This window comes from Delphinus delphis, chromosome 18 (assembly GCF_949987515.2).
Source record: "Delphinus delphis chromosome 18, mDelDel1.2, whole genome shotgun sequence".
NCBI classification, from domain to species: Eukaryota; Metazoa; Chordata; class Mammalia; order Artiodactyla; family Delphinidae; genus Delphinus; species Delphinus delphis.
In genome coordinates this window covers 41,418,437-41,436,729 of record NC_082700.1, presented here as the reverse complement: position 1 = coordinate 41,436,729, position 18,293 = coordinate 41,418,437, and the positions used below count along the sequence as shown (strand labels likewise).

Genomic DNA, 18,293 nt, shown 5'->3' with positions numbered 1-18,293 from the left:
TACCATGTGGATCACTAGCTCACAAGTACTGATTAGTTATTGCCAAGCCCAATTTCACGTGCCTGATACACAATGAGGCCATACACTTCCTAAACATCGGAGTTTGGAGCAGAGAAATGTTTATTGCAGAGTCATGCAAGGTGACAGGTGGCTCATGCCCAAAAGCCCCAAACTCCCTGAAGGATTTCAGTAAAGCACTTTTAAAAGGCAGGTGATGGAGTGAGGTTGCAGAATATATGATCAACTTGTGTACAATTCTCTGATTGATTAATGGTAAGGTAAGGTAACAGGGCAGTGTCACAGGGATTAAAATTATCAATCATTTGGCTCCAATGGCTGGGGCTATGGGCTCATGGTCATCAAGTAGTTAACATCTTCCATTTGGTGAGGGTTTTTCTTATCTATAAAACAACTCAGGAAATATTCATCAGATACTGTTATCTAGGTACTTCAGAGAGGAGTTAAAGCAGAGGATATGGGGGAAGGGTCTGTCTCAGAAAGGTCCGATAGGGTCCTGCTCAGATACATGGTCAGTATTAGCACAAATCAATATAAAATTGTATCTGTTATGCTGTCTCACTAGTATAACTCTGATTATGTATTTTCAGTTAATTAATTGACAATATTTTACTACAAAACATTATGTAGTTTATTTTTAACCTACATAAACATAATATGTATGCAAAATTTTGTTATATCACATTTAGCATAAGAATAACTCGTTTAGCAGGACATGAAAATTCAGAAATAAGAAAGTATAGAGTGTATAGCTTTGGAATTCATACAGAATAACAGAAAAAGGGAAAACAGAGTAGATTCTATGAAGCAGATGTAGAGAGGTTCAAACATTGGGGTATTTGTGTTAGAAAAAAAATAGAACAGCAATGATACTTTGTGCATGAATGTGTTTTGGTTTTAATAGCTGCCTGACCTTACTTATACAGGCATGGTCACTATTGGCCTATTGAAACCATATTTTACTAATATAATTAGGTTCACAGCCATGTTTAACTATACCACTAAGTGAAGTTATTCTTTTACTAAGGAAAACAGGAACTCACTCTGCTGTGGCTTTCATGAGTGGCAATGTAATGGCAATTGAGGAAGACTACTTATGAATTACAATCTGCTTTTTACTGCAAGCCAGAAGAGGTAGAATGTTCCAAAAAAGGAACAGATTAGAGAGTAAGAACCATAGTTCATTTTTCAGGGCCTCAGCCTGCTTTCTCCATGTACTCTTTCACTCTTGGGTCTTTTGAAAGAATGAATTTCACTAGTTAACTCTTTCTTTTGATATCTGCAAATGAACATAAAGGTATTTTAGTTTTAAAGAAGATATTGCTCTTCAAAAAGTTTTCTCAGACCCTTCCCCTTCTGGGACCCTTATAATTCAAATGTTGGTGTGATTAACGTCGTCCCAGAGGCTTCTGAGACTGTTCTCATTTCTTTTCATTCTTTTTCTTTGCTCTGCTCCTCAGAAGTTATTTCCACCTTTCTATCTTCCAACTCAATTATTTGTTCTTCTGTCTCAGTTATTCTGCTATTGATCCCTTTGAGTGATTTTTCATTTCAGTTATTGTGTTTTTCATCACTGTTTGTTTCTTCTTTAGTTCTTCTAGGTTTTTGTTAAACATTTCTTGTATTTTCTCAATCTATGCCTCTATTATATTTCTGAGATTTTGGATCATCATTACTATCATTACTCTGAATACTTTTTCAGGTAGGTTGCCTATTTCCTCTTCATTTATTTGGTTTTGTAGGTTTTACCTTTCTCTTTCATCTGTAGCATGTTTTTTTGTTATCTATTTTTTTTTTTGGATGACTGGGGCTGTGTTCCTGTCTTGCTGGTTGTTTGGCCTGAGGTATCCAGCACCAGGGTTTGCAGGCAGTTGGGTGGAGCTGGGTCTTGGTACCAAGAGGAGAACCTCTGGGAGACCTCACACTGATTAATATTCCTTGGGACCAAAGCTCTCTGTTAGCCCAGTGGCTTGGACTCACTGTTCCCACCACAGGAGCACAGGACCAACTCCAGGCCTGAGAACAAAGACCCCACAAGCCACCAGCTCCCCAGCAGCCCTCCAAGACCTCTAGGTACATCCCTGGACCCTCTGAGTCAGCCCCACCTCCGCATGTATTTCTGCCTCCAGTATCTGTTCCTGGAGCTGGCACAGAGCACAGCTTCCCTTGCAGGCCAGCAGGGGTACAGGCCTCCACATGCAGACCCGCAGGGACTTGCTGCACCACAGGAGGCCTTGGAGGGGAGTGACACTCAACCCACCTGGACCTGGGTAGTGAGAGGAGACCATGTCAGGGGTGGCACTTGGGCTGCATCTTCTCTAACATGGGAAAGAAAATAGCCACCCAAGTCCAGGAAGTGAAGAGAGACTTGTACAGGACAAACCCAAGAAGGAACACACCAAGACACATATTAATCAAACTAACAAAAGTTAAGTTCAAAGAAAATATAGTAAAAGCAGCAAGGGAAAATCAAAAAATAACATTCAGGGGGATCCCCATAAGGTTATCAGCTGATTTTTCAACAGAAACTCTGCAGGCCAGAAGGGAGTGACAGGATATATATAAAGTAATGAAAGGGACAAACATACAACTAAGATTACTTTCCCCAGCAAGGACCTCATTCAAATTCTATGGAGAAATCAAAAGCTTTACAGGCAAGCAAAAGCTAAAAGAATTCAGAACTACAAAACCAGCTTTACAAAAAAAAATGAAAGGAACTTCTCTAGGCAGGAAACAAAAGAGAAGGAAAAAAACTACAAAAACAAACACAAAACAATTAAGAAAATGGTATAGGAACATACATATTGATAATTACCTTAAATGTAAAAGGATTAAATGTTCAAACCAAAAGACACGGACTGGCTGAATGGATACAATATCAAAACCCATATATGAGGTCTACAAGAGACCCACCTCAGACATAGAGACACATACAGAATGAAAGTTAGGGGATGGAAAAGATATTCCATGCAAATGGAAATCAAAAGAAAGCTGGAGAAGCAATACTTATATAAGATAAAATAAACTTTAAAATAAAGACTGTTATAAGAGAAAGGAAGGACACTACATAATGATCAAGGGATCAATCCAAGAAGAAGACTTAACAATTATAAATATTTATTCACCCAACATAGGAGCACCTCAATACATAAGGCAAATGCAAACAGCCATAAAAGGGGAAATCGGCAGTAACACAATAATAGTGGGGGACATTAACACCCCAATTACACCAATGGACAGATCATTCAGACAGAAAATAAATAAGGAGACACAAGCTTTAAATGACACAATAGATCAGATAGACTTTATTGATATTTATAGGACATTCAATCTGAAAGTGTCAGAATGCACTTTCTTCTCAAGTGCACACAGAATATTCTCCAGGATAGATCACATCTCGGGTCCCAGATCAAGCCTTGGTAAATTTAAGAAAATTAAAATCAGACCAAGCATCGTTTCCAATCACAACACTATGAGATTACAAATCAATTACAGGAAAAAACTGTAATTGATTTCTAAATTCCAAACATATGGAGGCTAAACAATATTCTACTAAATAACCAAAAGATCACTGATGAAATCAAAGAGGAAATCCCAAACACCTAGGGACAAATGACAATGAAAACACAATGATCCAAAACCTTTGGGACACAGCAAAAGCAGTTCTAAGAGGGAGGTTTATAACAATACAATCCTAACTCAAGAAACAAAGAAAATCTCAAATAAACAATCTAAACTTACAACTATAGCAACTAGAGAAAGAAGAACAAACAAAACTCAAAGTTATAGAAGGAAAGAAATCATAAACATCAGAGCAGAAATAAATGAAATAGAAACGAAGAAAACAGTAGCAAAAATCATTGAAACTAAAACCTGGTTCTTTGAGAAGGTAAACAAAATTGATAAACTTTTAGCAAGAAAAGGGAGTGGATTCAAATCAATAAAATTAGAAACAAAAAAGGAGAAATTACAGCTATCACTGCAGAAATGCAAAGGATCAAAACAGACAACTACAAGCAAATATATGCCAATAAAGTGGACAACCTGGAAGAAATGGACAAATTATTTGAAAGGTACAACCTTCCAAGACTGAACTAGGAAGAATAGAAAATATAAACAGACTAATCACAAGTAACAAAATTGAATTTTTTTTTTTTTTTTTTTTTACAGTACGCGGGCCTCTCACTGTTGTGGTCTCTCCCATTGCGGAGCACAGGCTCCGGACGCGCAGGCTCAGCGGCCACGGCTCGCGGGCCCAGCCGCTCCGCGGCATGTGGGATCTTCCCGGACCAGGGCACGAACCCACGTCCCCTGCATCGGCAGGCGGACTCTCAACAACTGTGCCACCAGGGAAGCCCAAAATTGAAATTTTAATTAAAAATCTTCCAAAAAACAAAAGTCCAGGACCATATGGCTTCACAGATAAATTGTATCAAACATTTAGAGAAGAGCTAACTCCCATCCTTCCAAACTCTTTGAAAAATTGCAGAGAACACACCCAAGCTCATTCTTCGAGGTCACCATCACCTTGATACCAAAAGTAGACAAAGATATCACCAAAACAGAAATTACAGACAAATATCACTGATGAACATAGATGCAAAAATCCTCAGCAAGATACTAGCAAACCGAATCCAACAACACATTAAAAGGATCACACACCATGATCAAGTGGGATTTATCCCAGTTATTCAAGGATTATTCAATATATGCAAATAAATCAATATGATACACCATATTATCAAATTGAAGAATAAAAACCATATGATCATCTCAATAGTTACAGAAAAAGCTTTTGACAAAATTCAACACCATTTATGATAAAAACTCTCCAGAAAGTGGGCATAGAGGGAACCTACCTGAACATAATAAAGGTTATATATGACAAACCCACAGCAAACTGAAAATATGTCCTCTAAGATCAGGAGCAGGACAAGGATGTCCATTCTCACCACTACTATTCAGCATAGTTTTGAAAGTCCTAGCCACAAAATGCAGAGAAGAAAAAGAAATAAAAGGAATCCAGATTGGAAAAGAAGAAGGAAAACTATCAATATTTGCAGATGACATGATACTATACATAGAAAATCCTAAAGATGTCACAAGAAAACTACTAGAACTAATCAATTAATTTGGTAAAGTTGCAGGATACAAAATTTATGCACAGAAATCTCTTGCATTCGTATTCACTAACAATGAAATATCAGTAAGAGAAATTAAGGAAAAAAATTGCATTTACCATAGCAACATAAAGAACAAAATACTTAGGAATAAACCTACCTAAGGAGGTAAAAGACTTGTACTCAGAAAACTATAAAACACTGATGAAAAACTCAAAGATGCCACAAACAGATGGAGAGATATACCATGTTCTAGGAGGGGAAGAATCAGTATTGTGAAAATAACTGTATTATCAAAGCAATCTATAGATCCAGTGTAATCTGTATCAAATTACCAATGTCTCTTTTTCACAGAATTAGAACAAACCATTTTACACTTTGTATAGAAACACAAAAGACCCCTAATAGTGAAAGCAATCTTGAGACAGAAAAACGGAGCTGGAGGAATCAGGCTCCCTGATTTCAGACTACACTACAAAGTTACAGTCATCAAGACAGTATGGTACTGGCACAAAAGTAGAAATATACATCAATGGAATGGGATAGAAAGCCCAGAGTTAAACCCATGCATCTATGGTAACCTAATCTATGACAAAGGAAGCAAGAATATACAGTGGAGAAAAGACAGTCTCTTCATAAGTGGTGCTGGGAAAACCGGACAGTTACATGTAAAACAATGAAATTAGAACACTCCCTAACACCATACACAAAAATAAACTCAAGATTGATTAAAGACCTAAATGTAAGACCAAACACTATAGAAATATTAGAGAACAAACTTAGGAAGAACACTCTTTGACATAAATAACAGCAAGATCTTTTTTGAACCACATCCTAGAGTAATGAAAATGAAAACAAGAATAAATAAATGGGACTAATTAAACTTAAAAGCTTTTGCATAGCAAAGGAAACCATAAACCAGATGAATAGATAATTCTCCCTCAAAATGGGAGAAAATATTTGCAAATGAAGCAACTGACAAGGGATTAATCTCCAATATACACAAACAGCTCATGCAACTCAATATCAAAAAAACAAACAGCCCAATCACCAAATAGGTGGAAAGCATAGACCTTTCTTCAAAGAAAGCATACGGATGGCCAAGGAGCACATAAAAAGATGCTCAACATCACTAATTATTAAAGAAATGCAGATCAAAACTGCAGTGAGTTATCATCTCACACTTGTCAGAATGGCCATCATCAAAAAATCTACAAACTATAAATTCTGGAGAGGGTGTGGAAAAAAGGGGACCCTCTTGCACTGTTGGTGGGAATGTAAATTGATACAGCCACTATGGAGAATAGTATGGAGATTCCTTACAAAACTGAAATAGAACTATCATATGACCCAGCAATCCCACTCTTAGGCATATACCCAGAGAAAACCATAATTCGAAAAGAAATATGCACCCCAATGTTCATTGCAGCACTATTTATAATAGCCAAGACATGGAAGGAACCTAAATGTCAATCAACAGATGAATGGATAAAGAACATGTGGTACATATATACAATGGAATATTACTCAGCCATAAAAAGGAATGAAATTGGGTCATTTGTAGAGATGTGGATGGACCTCTAGTTTGTCATGCAGTGTGAAGTAAGTCAGAAAGAGAAAAATATCGTATATTGACACATATATGTGGAATCTAGAAAAATAGTACAAATGAAACTATTTGCAGGGTGGAAATAGAGAGGCAGATGTAAAGAATGAATGTTTGGTCCCATGGCGGGAAGGGGTGTGGGATGAATTGGGAATTGGGATTGACAAATATATACTATTATGTGTAAAACAGATAGCTAGTGGGAACCTGCTGTATAGCACTGGGAGGTCAGCTCGGTGCTCTGTGGTGACCTAGATGGGGGGATTGGAGGGTGGGGGTGGGAGGGAGGTCCAAGAGGGAAGTGATATATGTATACATATAGCTGATTCACTTTGTTGTACAGCAGAAAATAAGAGAACACTTTAAAGCAATTATCCCTCAATAAAAAAAGAGAAAATAAAAAATAAATAAAATGCAGAAAGAAATAAAAAAAGGTATTACTCATTTCCTTAGGGGAAAAGACAGGCTAAGAAAACACAATGAAGTGAGAAACTTCTGTGTCCATCAGGACAGACTATGTTATGCTCTGACAACTCACAACTCTTTGATCTCAGTAACTGAGGTAAATACCCCTGCAAATCTAAGTGATCATTCGTGCAACTATCCTTATGAGGCAGTTCAGTGAGCCAAGCTGAATGAGGCTCAACCATCTGTACACATATATCAGGAATACACAACTTTCTAGTTCTGTATGAATGAGAAAGAATGAATGGAAAAGTCAAGCACTAGCAATTAAGTATTTCCACCCAGGGGTGATATATGTCAGTTTCACTCACATTTTCTTGGCCAAAGTATTATATAAACATGTTAACCTCAGGGAACAGGGCAGTATAATATTCTTTTGAGTCCAGCATAGAGAAGAACCAGAAGTAATTTCTGCCACAGTTCTAAGTTTGAAAAGCTACTTAATCTATATTTTGAGAATATATTTTAACAAATAATAGGAAGTTACAGTACGAGATTCCACACATGATTATGATATTGTCTGGTGTGAAGAAGAATACACAGAAAGAGCTACAATATTTAACTGGAGCTGGAACTTAAAAGGCATTTATTATTTAAAAAACAATTAAAACCAGTGGTGTACTGTGCACCAGGGTTAAATTGGTAAATATGACAAAGTAAGTTCTTATACTTATCTAGCTCATAATCCAGTGAGTGATACATATCTCATATGCCAGGCTACTGAGAATAGACATAGTTTTATTTCATGGCAGCTGCTTTTATAATTTTAAGTTTGGTAAAGCACTCAAACTTTAGATTAGATAGAAAACAAAGTAGAAGGTTATTTTAGCCATTGTGGGATGATCAAAGTGGGTCGAACAGCCAGATGTGGAGAAATAGACCAACAATACCAGTTATTATACTAAAGTGAACAACCTATTACACGTATATATATCCATGTAAATACATACATAGAGCAGGAGACATGACAGTTCTCCTTGTCTAAGAAGGGGCTTAAGATTCAAAAAAATCACCGCTCTATTTTAAGGCTGCCAGATAAAATTAAAGACTCCTTTTGCCATCCTCTTTGAGGAAAGAAGAATGTACCTGGGTGAAGAGTGTTATTTAATATTCTCCTAGGTTGCTTGTGAAGACTTTTTCTAAATGTTATATATATTATACAGTCTTCATCCTCCACATTTTATTGATCAATTTTTCCAATGACAGACATTTTCCCCTATTTTATAGCCTATGAGTGTGTACATAAGCGCATATGCACAAACATACACACGCACACACAAAGCTCTGAAAAATATTTTATAAATGTACTCTACTGGCATTAGAGTAGCTGTGGCAGGACTGACAGAATAGCCTAGTGGTTTAAGTGAGAAAGGGGAAAGGCTGATATAAATATAAGATGCATACTCCCTTTGTTTTGGTTTAAGCAAAAAGGAACAAAGAAGAACATTCTAAGAGGCCTCTAGGAGACGGCCTGTGGCAGAAAACCAGTCAGGTCTCTACAGTCTTCTCTTGAGTACAACATGCAATTCAAAAAAGGTTTAGGAGGGCACCTTTCAATCTCTAACCCAAGTGAGGGTTTGAGGATTGGACTCTGGAGGTGGCCTAGCCTCTACTGGTAAATTCCCCTGGTGAGATCTTTTGTTACTCTTGCATGCACTGTTGAGTCAAGGTCCCCTGTAATGTCTAGTCTCAGATTCTTTTTAACAGATGTCTTTCAACTGGTATGAGTTCAGAGACTGACTCTTAATCTGTAGTATAACTGGGGACACCTGAGTGGGATCACTGTTGCTTAGATGCCTCCATGTGGATCTTCTGTGCCTGTCATTTATCAAATGCTTCATCATCTTATTATCTACTTAATTAGTCACTAGCAGAACTCTGGATTTGGCAAAGAAAGTTCCAACCCACTCAAATGTGGTAGGACCCTATGGTAGTCACAGAAAAGGAAAAAAGTAGTATATCTTGATTGCTTCTCAGGATGGCACACTTTATCCCTTTGGCCCAGATATTTAGCAAACCCAGTGCCAGAGCTTACCTGGCTGGTAATAGCTAAACATGAAGGTCACACCCCCCATTATGTCATTCTACATTCTATGGAACATGCAGTTGTGCTGAAGTTAGTGTTAATATGGGATGTAGATACTGCCTATTGACATGGAGAGTTATTTAGGGTAATATAAATATTAGTGGAGTCATTGCAAGCAGAGAAAACAACTATTCTGATGCCTTCTAAATTAGGAAAACCATAATGTTAGATCAGGCAGTAAGTATTATGGGACTAAATAAATGAGATTTCAGAAGATAGTGTTATTTTATGAATTTGGAAGGAAGTCAAGGATCAGAATAATGGGAAAGGTACAACAGAAATCCCTTAATTTGAACAGCCTGTCTTAGTGGTTAAGAAGTTTAAATGCTTCTTTCTAGGTTAAGTGGATATTCAAAGATGTAAAAGAAAATTTATTTATTTTATTTTACTTTATATTACTTTTGTTAAACAACTCCCTCTATGTAGATTGGTCATGGTACCTCACAGTGGAACTAGAATGGATTAAATAACATTGTGTCACACTTATAATCATTAGTACAAACTTTGACAACGATAGTTGTTGCCCTGTCAACAAGGGAATGGAATGAAGTAATTGATTTGTTAAGTTTATTTCCTTTATTCCACTGGTAGAAGTTAACTGGCTTTAAAATATCCACATGAGAATATCTTTGTTATATAGGTCCTCACAGTTACAATGAGGCTGTGTAATAGAGGATTTGGAAAAGTGGGTAGAAGTTATAAAGTCCTTATGGAAGGTGGAGGGTCTATATGATCAATTAATTGTGGTACTTGTACACAACAATCTCTCAAATAAAATGACATTTTCCATTCCAAAGAGTGCCCAAGGACATCGATCTCTGATTGACAGCAATCGTAAAAGCACTTAGACATCAACAAATAAAAATAGAAAGCTCTCCAATTCAATAATGACATCCACTGGAGTAAATTGTTCAGCAAGTCATTTTAAGAGACATGAATAAATATACTGTATTTTGTTCCCAGGAAAAATTTTCATGGAATCCACATAGTTTGTTTCACCAATGCATCTGAGGGGATAGTGTACATGCAGTACAATATACACATTCCACAAAATTCCAAAATTTGCCTTACTCTATAATGGTTCAGGCATATTCTCTCATACTCAAACTTTACCAATACGATGTGGTAGGAGGAAGTACGTGCAGTCTGTTTGTATGTATGTGTGTGTCGTTGTTAGTTGTCTGGTGGTAATATCAAGGTGAATATTCGATGGAATACTTGTTATATTCCTAAGTGTTTGGAATGTGTAATTAAAGTAAGAAATATTAATTTGGTCACTCTTTTTCATTAAAGACTCAATAAAAAGTTAAGGGATAAGAGTCCTAAATGCCCTGGCACTATGAAATTGAGATGGCCTTTTATCTTGATATGCCAAGACAGTGTAGATCATGCAGAGACGGTTAGGGTTAGGAAATATGGCCTAGTGGCAAAGAGAAAGAAGTTATTACACAAATGCTTTTTTTTGTTTTTTTTAATACTCATGGTAAACTTGTTGAAGGAATAGAGTAATGCTCTTGCAAAATCCAAAAGTTATGTCCCCAAATGGCCAGTTATGTCTAGTTAAATGGAGCTTGCCAGTCATACAGACCCGGAGCCTGAGATAGTTGCTACAGACCACATACATCATTATCCTGATATAGTGACACCTTCTTTCCTTGGCTAAAGATCCTTAAGAAATGTTATGATCAGTTAATCAATTATTAATGAGAAAAGGCTTATTGAACTCTTGAATAGGACGAGACATATACTTGTAATTTCATAAACCATATGGGTAGTAAAACATGTTCAAGTACCAGCAGGCTAAAGAGCTAAACTGCATAGAGTTTTTATTCTTTCTAACTTTTGTGTTAGGGTTTTTGGTACAGTGAGTTTTGCTGAAAGTACTGTCACCTGTCAATTAAATTGGCCCTGTGTTTTTCACTGTGGAAGTAAAAGATGTCTCACCAGATTTATGAGAAAGTGTCCCTACAGGTTATCAAAACTCCACACTTACCATAATACAAACAAAAATAGACCCAGTAATACAATAAGAAACAGAATGTGGAAAGGTAAAATTGCTGCTTTTGTATTTATATTCCCTCCCAACTTCTGTCTCCTATTACCAGTTAAAACAGAAAAAGAATGATCTACATGGATTCCTTTATCTATTAATTTTCTGTTTTGTTCTTTCTATTTGAAAGAAGGAAAATGTATCTGTGACCAAAAATTGAGTTTTAATTTGAACTACTTGTTGATAATTACATAATAAATTAAGGTGGTACTAACATTAATTGAATCCAAATCATTGCTTTCATCATCCTCAAACATGAGTCAGGCTTTGTAATTTGCTCTCACTCATTGCCATGGCTCTTTCTCAAAACCAACGTCCTTCATTCTTCATATTTTGGATTTGCTTTCTTATTCTTTTTAAAATTTTGACTTGAGAATTTACATATTTTCAACATTTATTCATCTGTCCTTTAAAACTGTTTATTGAAGGGTAATATAAATACTGAGTAGTGCACATAAGAGTATAGCTCGCATAATTTTAACAAACTGACTACTTTGTGAAACTAGCAACCTAGATCAAAATTCAAAACCTCTTAAAAGCTGTCCTGTATTCCCTTTAGGTTCCTATCCTCTTTCAAAGCAACGTTCTCTATGGTATTCTATAGCATTTCTTCCAAATAGTGTATATTCTTTTGTCTTGCTTCTTTTACTTGTCATAATGCTTTATGAGATCTATTCATATTGCAAGTAGTCCAGATTATTCTTATTTTTGAAAAGAATTACATTATATGGATATGCTACAATTTAATTTGCATAATTTAATTTATTTATATTTACAATTTAATTTATTTTGGGGCATCTGGTAAAGTTCTAGGTCAATTAAAATAGTACTGTCACGAACATTCTAGTGCATATTATATGGTTAATATATATCATAAATATTTCTGTTAAGCATGTAAATGTTAGGTCAAATGATATTCAACTGTTTAACTTTAAAAGATACCACCAAGGTATAAAAATTTCCAAAGTGGTTGTATCCATTTACTTTGCCATCAGCAGTATATGAATATTTATTCATTCACATCCTTACAGATGTTTGTTATTCTCTTATTGTCTGTCTTTTTAACTTTTGCCATTCTAGTGGCTGTATAGTAGACACATTTTACTTTTGAACTGTATTTTAAACTACAAATTTTCTTACAATGGCTAGTTTAGTTTTGGCTTATATATTTTGGTATAAGAAAATTCCATAAGAATTAAGTAGTATTTTGCAAATTTCCTTATTTTCTTTTAAACTCAGCATTCACTTTGTAGTTTGTTAACGTAGAGATATGAGGATTTTACATCATCTCATTGATTTTTAACTTTATTGCATTATGGTTAGAAGCCACGGTCTTATGATGTTTCTTTTGAATATGAGGTTTTCTTTTCTCTAGTCCATGGTTTATTTTTAATATATGCAGTTTGTTCTCTATTTGCAATGCATAAGATTCTATAAATACATCTATTAGTCAAAATTATTTGTGGAAGCCTAGACAATTCCATTCACAACAAAGAATACCAATTATCAGAGGGTGAACCTCAAGAGAATTAGTGGATGTTAGCAGTAAAAGGGACAATATAGACACTTATGGCTTTGATTTTTTTTTCTAAAATTCTTCTTTACCTCTTCAAATTTATGGGAAGTACTGAATCTGGTATTAGCGTTCATTACAGAATTGATAATCTGCTGCAATAGGCCTGACCCACAAACCAGTCCCATTTGATGCATATCTTGTAGCCTTATTCTCTTGAGTTCAATAGCCATCTCCATAAGTATGAAGTAATTTGGACCTCAAGATATAATTAAATGGTAAATTTACTTGTAACATATCCTGCTTCAGCTTGGAAGATTTTTCATGAGCTCATTGCTCTTGTTTTTAATTAATGTAATCTCAAGTAAATATAGTTTTATATTACACCTATGAAATGTATTCCTCCAAGCTACCATTCCCTACTTACATGTGAATTTATTTAAAGTTGATAATGCTTATGATGTAGTTATAACTGCATTGTAAACATTACAGTTGGGACTTTTTCTTACTGTTTATCTTCCCCTTATACTAAGCATGTACCTTTATTCCTGGGTAAGATCACCATTCTGTTCTTGACTCTCCTTATCTGTTTCTTTTGGATTTATTTTGGTAGTTAAGATGTGATTCTCATGTGAAAGATTATAGAAAAGCAACAGAAATGTGAGAATCTCCCCAATTTTCAATGAATTATCCTCTGAGATTGTATTCTTGAACTGATTGCCAGTTAAGGCTGTTTTTCACTGAGATGCCTGTATCATACCTAACATATATGTTCTCAAACAACAGCATAAACACAGACATGTTCAAATGTATGTGAGGAGGAGAAACTAGAACCCAGGACAGTAGCTCCTATGGTAAAAATTTTATTATTCAGGAAATATGACTGACACATCACATGCCTGATATTGGTCATTTTTCAATGAGTTTTGATTCACAGACTATTAAATAAATAAAACTTTGGAGGTTATTGCACTCTCACAAAGTAAATAAACACAAGCAAAAATAAAAACAAACTCATCCAAATACTCCTATATTTTATAATTTGGATTGTGCTTGTATAGTTACTACAAAATTCTCACAGAATAAATATGAATTTGGAACTCATGTGGCGAATTGATAAAATATTGGAAACTATGACCATGGAACTGTGCACCTAATCTAGAACTAAATATTTTACCACCATTATGGAATTTACAATATGATAACGAACAACAGACATTTAACAAACATTAATTTGCAAAAAATGAAAATTATATATGGACATTTTATAATTTGTGTTTTTTTTGAACTTTATAAAAATGTTTTCTAATAAGCATTTCCCAATTCATAAGTATGAAATGAACAAGAAAAGAGATACTAGATATACAATATAACAACATTGGAAGCGAAAGTAGCACATGACAATGCAAAAGAGGTTAGAATTACAGAAAACCTCATTTTCTATATACACCACTAAAATTATATATCAAAAGATTTATATGCACCATTTATTAAAAACATAAAAAAACTTATACCAAACACAGGATATTAGATAGCTTTTTCTCCCTGATACGACTCAGGATATTTAACTTACCTCATTTATTTTCTAAAAGCAAGATGAGCTTAAAAACCTTTTACTATAACAATTTTAGCAATAGATTTTTTCCATCTTTTCTCTATGGCACAGCATTGAAAATCCAAATAATAAATATACACAGAATTGCATATTCTGTCATGTCTTTTGTTGAATCTATTAATTCACGTACTTGTTTGTTTTTCAATTTACCCAAGAATTTCAGTTATTTTAGCCTCTGGGAAATATCCTCACATTATAAAACCCACATACAATTTAGAATGATTGACAGGTTCCAATGAAGAGGGATCAAAACTGGACCAGCAGGGGGCATATGTCAACAATGATGCACAAATATATTCCAGAATAGAATATAGAATGCTTTTATGTATCCTCCTATATTTTTCACGGGTGCCTAATTTTCTTGAATCTGAGAAAATAGTTCATAAGCTGAAAAGAGTAAACAATGTAATAAATCTAAAGAGGGTAAAATCCATTGAATGAAAAGGCAGAGTTGACGATATGAAGATGTGCTACATTGAAAGTGAATTAAACAACAAAAGATTTTTTTCAATAGGTCTTGAAATATAGCATGATCAATAATAGCAGAGTTTGTACCACTAAGACATAATGGAAGGAATTAAATAATAGCCTACAATATCAATATAGAGATAAGCTTATAAGCAATATACGCTTTATTTCTGAAGTTACCATGTAGGAAGTTGCAGATAAAATGTCAGAAGTGAAAACAAATCTTCATAGAAGCCATATGAATATTTTCTTTAAAATAAGCACATGCAGATTAAGGTAAGTAATGATGGACACAGTGAGAACTTCTTTATTACAAAATATGTTAATAAATGTCAATCATACTTCTAAGAAAAGTTATGAATGTAGAATGGTTATGAGCTAATAAAGTAAAAGCATAGTTCCTTAATATTTCATATCATCACTGATTTAATTACAGGTAGAGCTGAATGGAAGATTAATAGGATACTGAAAATGTCTATGTCACAATTTGTCCTCATTTAGAGATCTTGTCTCTCTTTCAATTGTCTTTAAAATTTCGTTATGAATACCTATTGCTCTTTTATGTGAACCCCAAGTATTTTCTAACTTGCCAATTTCGGCAGGCTAAGGATGGCTTAGCACAAAAGGATGGTTTAGCACATAAGGATCCTTGCACGTAAGGATGGCTTCAAGGTGTGTGGGCTATGCAGTTGTTCAGGGCTTGCACATGGTAGGGTCTCACACTTGGTTTAATGTTCTACTGCTACTGACTTGAAATTCTTAATAATTTTTTAACAGGAGTCCCACTTCTTATTTTTCACTGGGCGCTGTAAATTATGTAGCTAGTCCTGCATGCCTCCCTTTCAGTTGAAAATCTCTTTTGCTCTTTCTTCCTACTTCTCCACAGAGGCACATTTCAGAGAAATTCTATTCCAGTAAAACTATCTTTAAGGTGGATCGCTATCACTTTCTTTTATTTCCTCTGTGTGGAAAATTTCTGAAGGATATTCTAAATTGTCTACAGATGTGACATCATGTGATTATTACTGTTGCCTAGGGATTCCTCTATTGTTTTTTTCAAGCATTTCATTGCTATATATTAAGTTAGAGAACTCAACGTAACATAGATATGTGAGGAAATGATGGACATAATGGTTTTAGAATCATTATAGGGCATTCATTGGGAGATAACTAGGAGGCATTTGGTGAAATAGTCTGCAGTTTAGGAGACTGATTTAAGATGGGAGTCATCAGCATTAAAGTTTTTCAGGAAGCCATGGCTGTGATGTCAGCTCTAAGGATGAGTGTACAAAGTAAGAAGTTTAAAGCCAGAACCCTTGGAAATGCTGACTTACAGGGTTGCAACAAGAAGTCCATACTAGACAAATATAGCATATCTGTAGAAAGAAAAAAAAAAAAGTTGAGAGAACACAGTAACAAAATATAGAAGATTGCAACTCCTTTATTGTCTTATATTTATTATTATATTTATAATATTTATTTTTATATTATATTTATTATTTATAATATTTATTATTAATATTGTCTTATTAATATAAGACCACTGCTCCTTTGTGTGTCTCATATTAATGTCAAATTGGATTGTTCCCCACTTTTTGAAAGAAGTTTATCCTGTTTTCCAAAAATTTCCCACTTTTCTTGTCAAAGTATTTCTATATTAAAGATCATGTTCAAATATCACTATGTGCTCTAGTCTCTGATTTTTAGACAGGGTTGTTATTCTGCTAATATCCCTAGAACTGTCTTTCTATGTCTCTTTTATCTCTTAGTTTGCATTGTCATAGGAATTTTCTTTGCTGTTTTCACTTTTTCTAATGCCTTATAGATGGTTTTATGAATAATACTTGCCTAAATATCCTAGAATGGTTTTCAGAAAGTAATGTAGTCCAGTGTACATATGCATATGTTTATGAATATATATTAAATAAAAAAATAGATTGTTAGAATTGAGCTTAGCCTACCTACATGAGCAAAAGAGCTGGTGGCCTTGGCCCAGAGCCTGTGAGTGCCTCCAGGCACTCTAGTCCAAGGCCTGCAGACGCCAGTCCCATGCATGGATGTGACCACTGGAGCAGGCACATTGGAGTTCTTGACCCTTGCAGAGTGCTAGTGCCAGATAGAGATGCACCTCTTTCTCTCTCACACTTAGGTCCAGATTTTCAGGCACCAGACCCAGAGCAATCTTGACTATTACCAACTCCCCTGCACTCTGAAATATACTTCATAATCTTCTAGGATCTCCAGAGCAAAGCTGTCTTTGAATAAGATTTTAACTTCATTGGACCATAGAGCAGAATGCACCAAAGAGCAATATTTCAAAAGAGCAGATTGCAAGATGGATTCAACAGCAGGTCCAGGGGCATACATTAGTGGTACAAGTTAGTGTTAATCTCTGTCCAACCTATCATTATCCAAACTATCCCTTGTGGACATGATGAAACCATCATGTTAGTACCTGTATCTGGGACACAGAATATTTGTAGCAGATACAGTTGGTTCCATTGAGATAGATCCAGATCTGGGAGTAAAAGAAAGGACAGACTTTGCAAGGGCCAGATGCATCATATCATCATCCAGCAGCCACAGACAACTGTCACTACCAGTCAGACACAAACACAGCAGCAGATCACTCTCTAGGGGCAGCAAGTAGCACAGACTGTTGAAGGACAGACCATCTTCTATCAGCCATTTAAGGAAGATGACATCACTCACTGGAAAGGCATGATCCAGCAGCAAGTTTGATAGGGGCACAGACTGTTCAGACAGGAGCCAAAACCAACACAACCAACAAAGGTCTATCATAATTCTACCAGTGGCAGGTTATGTGATCAATTCAGGAGGGACGGTCATGGTGGTGTTTGGAGCTGGCTCTGTGCGTGCTATCTAAGGTATCCCTTTACTGGGACAGAGATATTTGAAGAAGAGCCTCTATGTGAATGCCAAACAGTATCATCATCTTTGTAAGAGGAGGCAAGTTTGGGATAAACTAGAGGCAGAAAGGAAATTCCAAAGGAAAGAAGGAAATACCTGTGTAAGTCATGCCGTAGCAGAGAAATGCGATGAAAGTAGGGAATTTTTCTCTGCAAAAGAAAATGATAGTCTTTCATATGCAGGAGACACACCAAATAAATGAAAGAAAGAAAGAAGGAAGGAAGCAATTACACAGCACAGGTCATCTGAGGATTTTTCTGCCAGGCCATGTGATGGAGATGATCAAGATCATATTCCTTGCCACTGTTTCTCACTGTTCCTGGAAATTAATCAACTCTTTGGAAGGGATAAAATTCCCTTCAGAATTTAGATAATCACAAATGAATGTATTCTGCCCTTTTGTACAGGGCAAATCTCACTT

At 35.5% G+C, this 18,293-nt stretch overlaps 1 pseudogene; it reads left to right on the top strand.

Moving 5' to 3' along the window:
* The window catches only part of LOC132413611 (nuclear transcription factor Y subunit alpha-like), a 38,948-nt pseudogene extending 20,874 nt beyond the window's left edge, over positions 1-18,074 (top strand).
* The last annotated feature ends 219 nt before the right edge of the window (positions 18,075-18,293 follow it).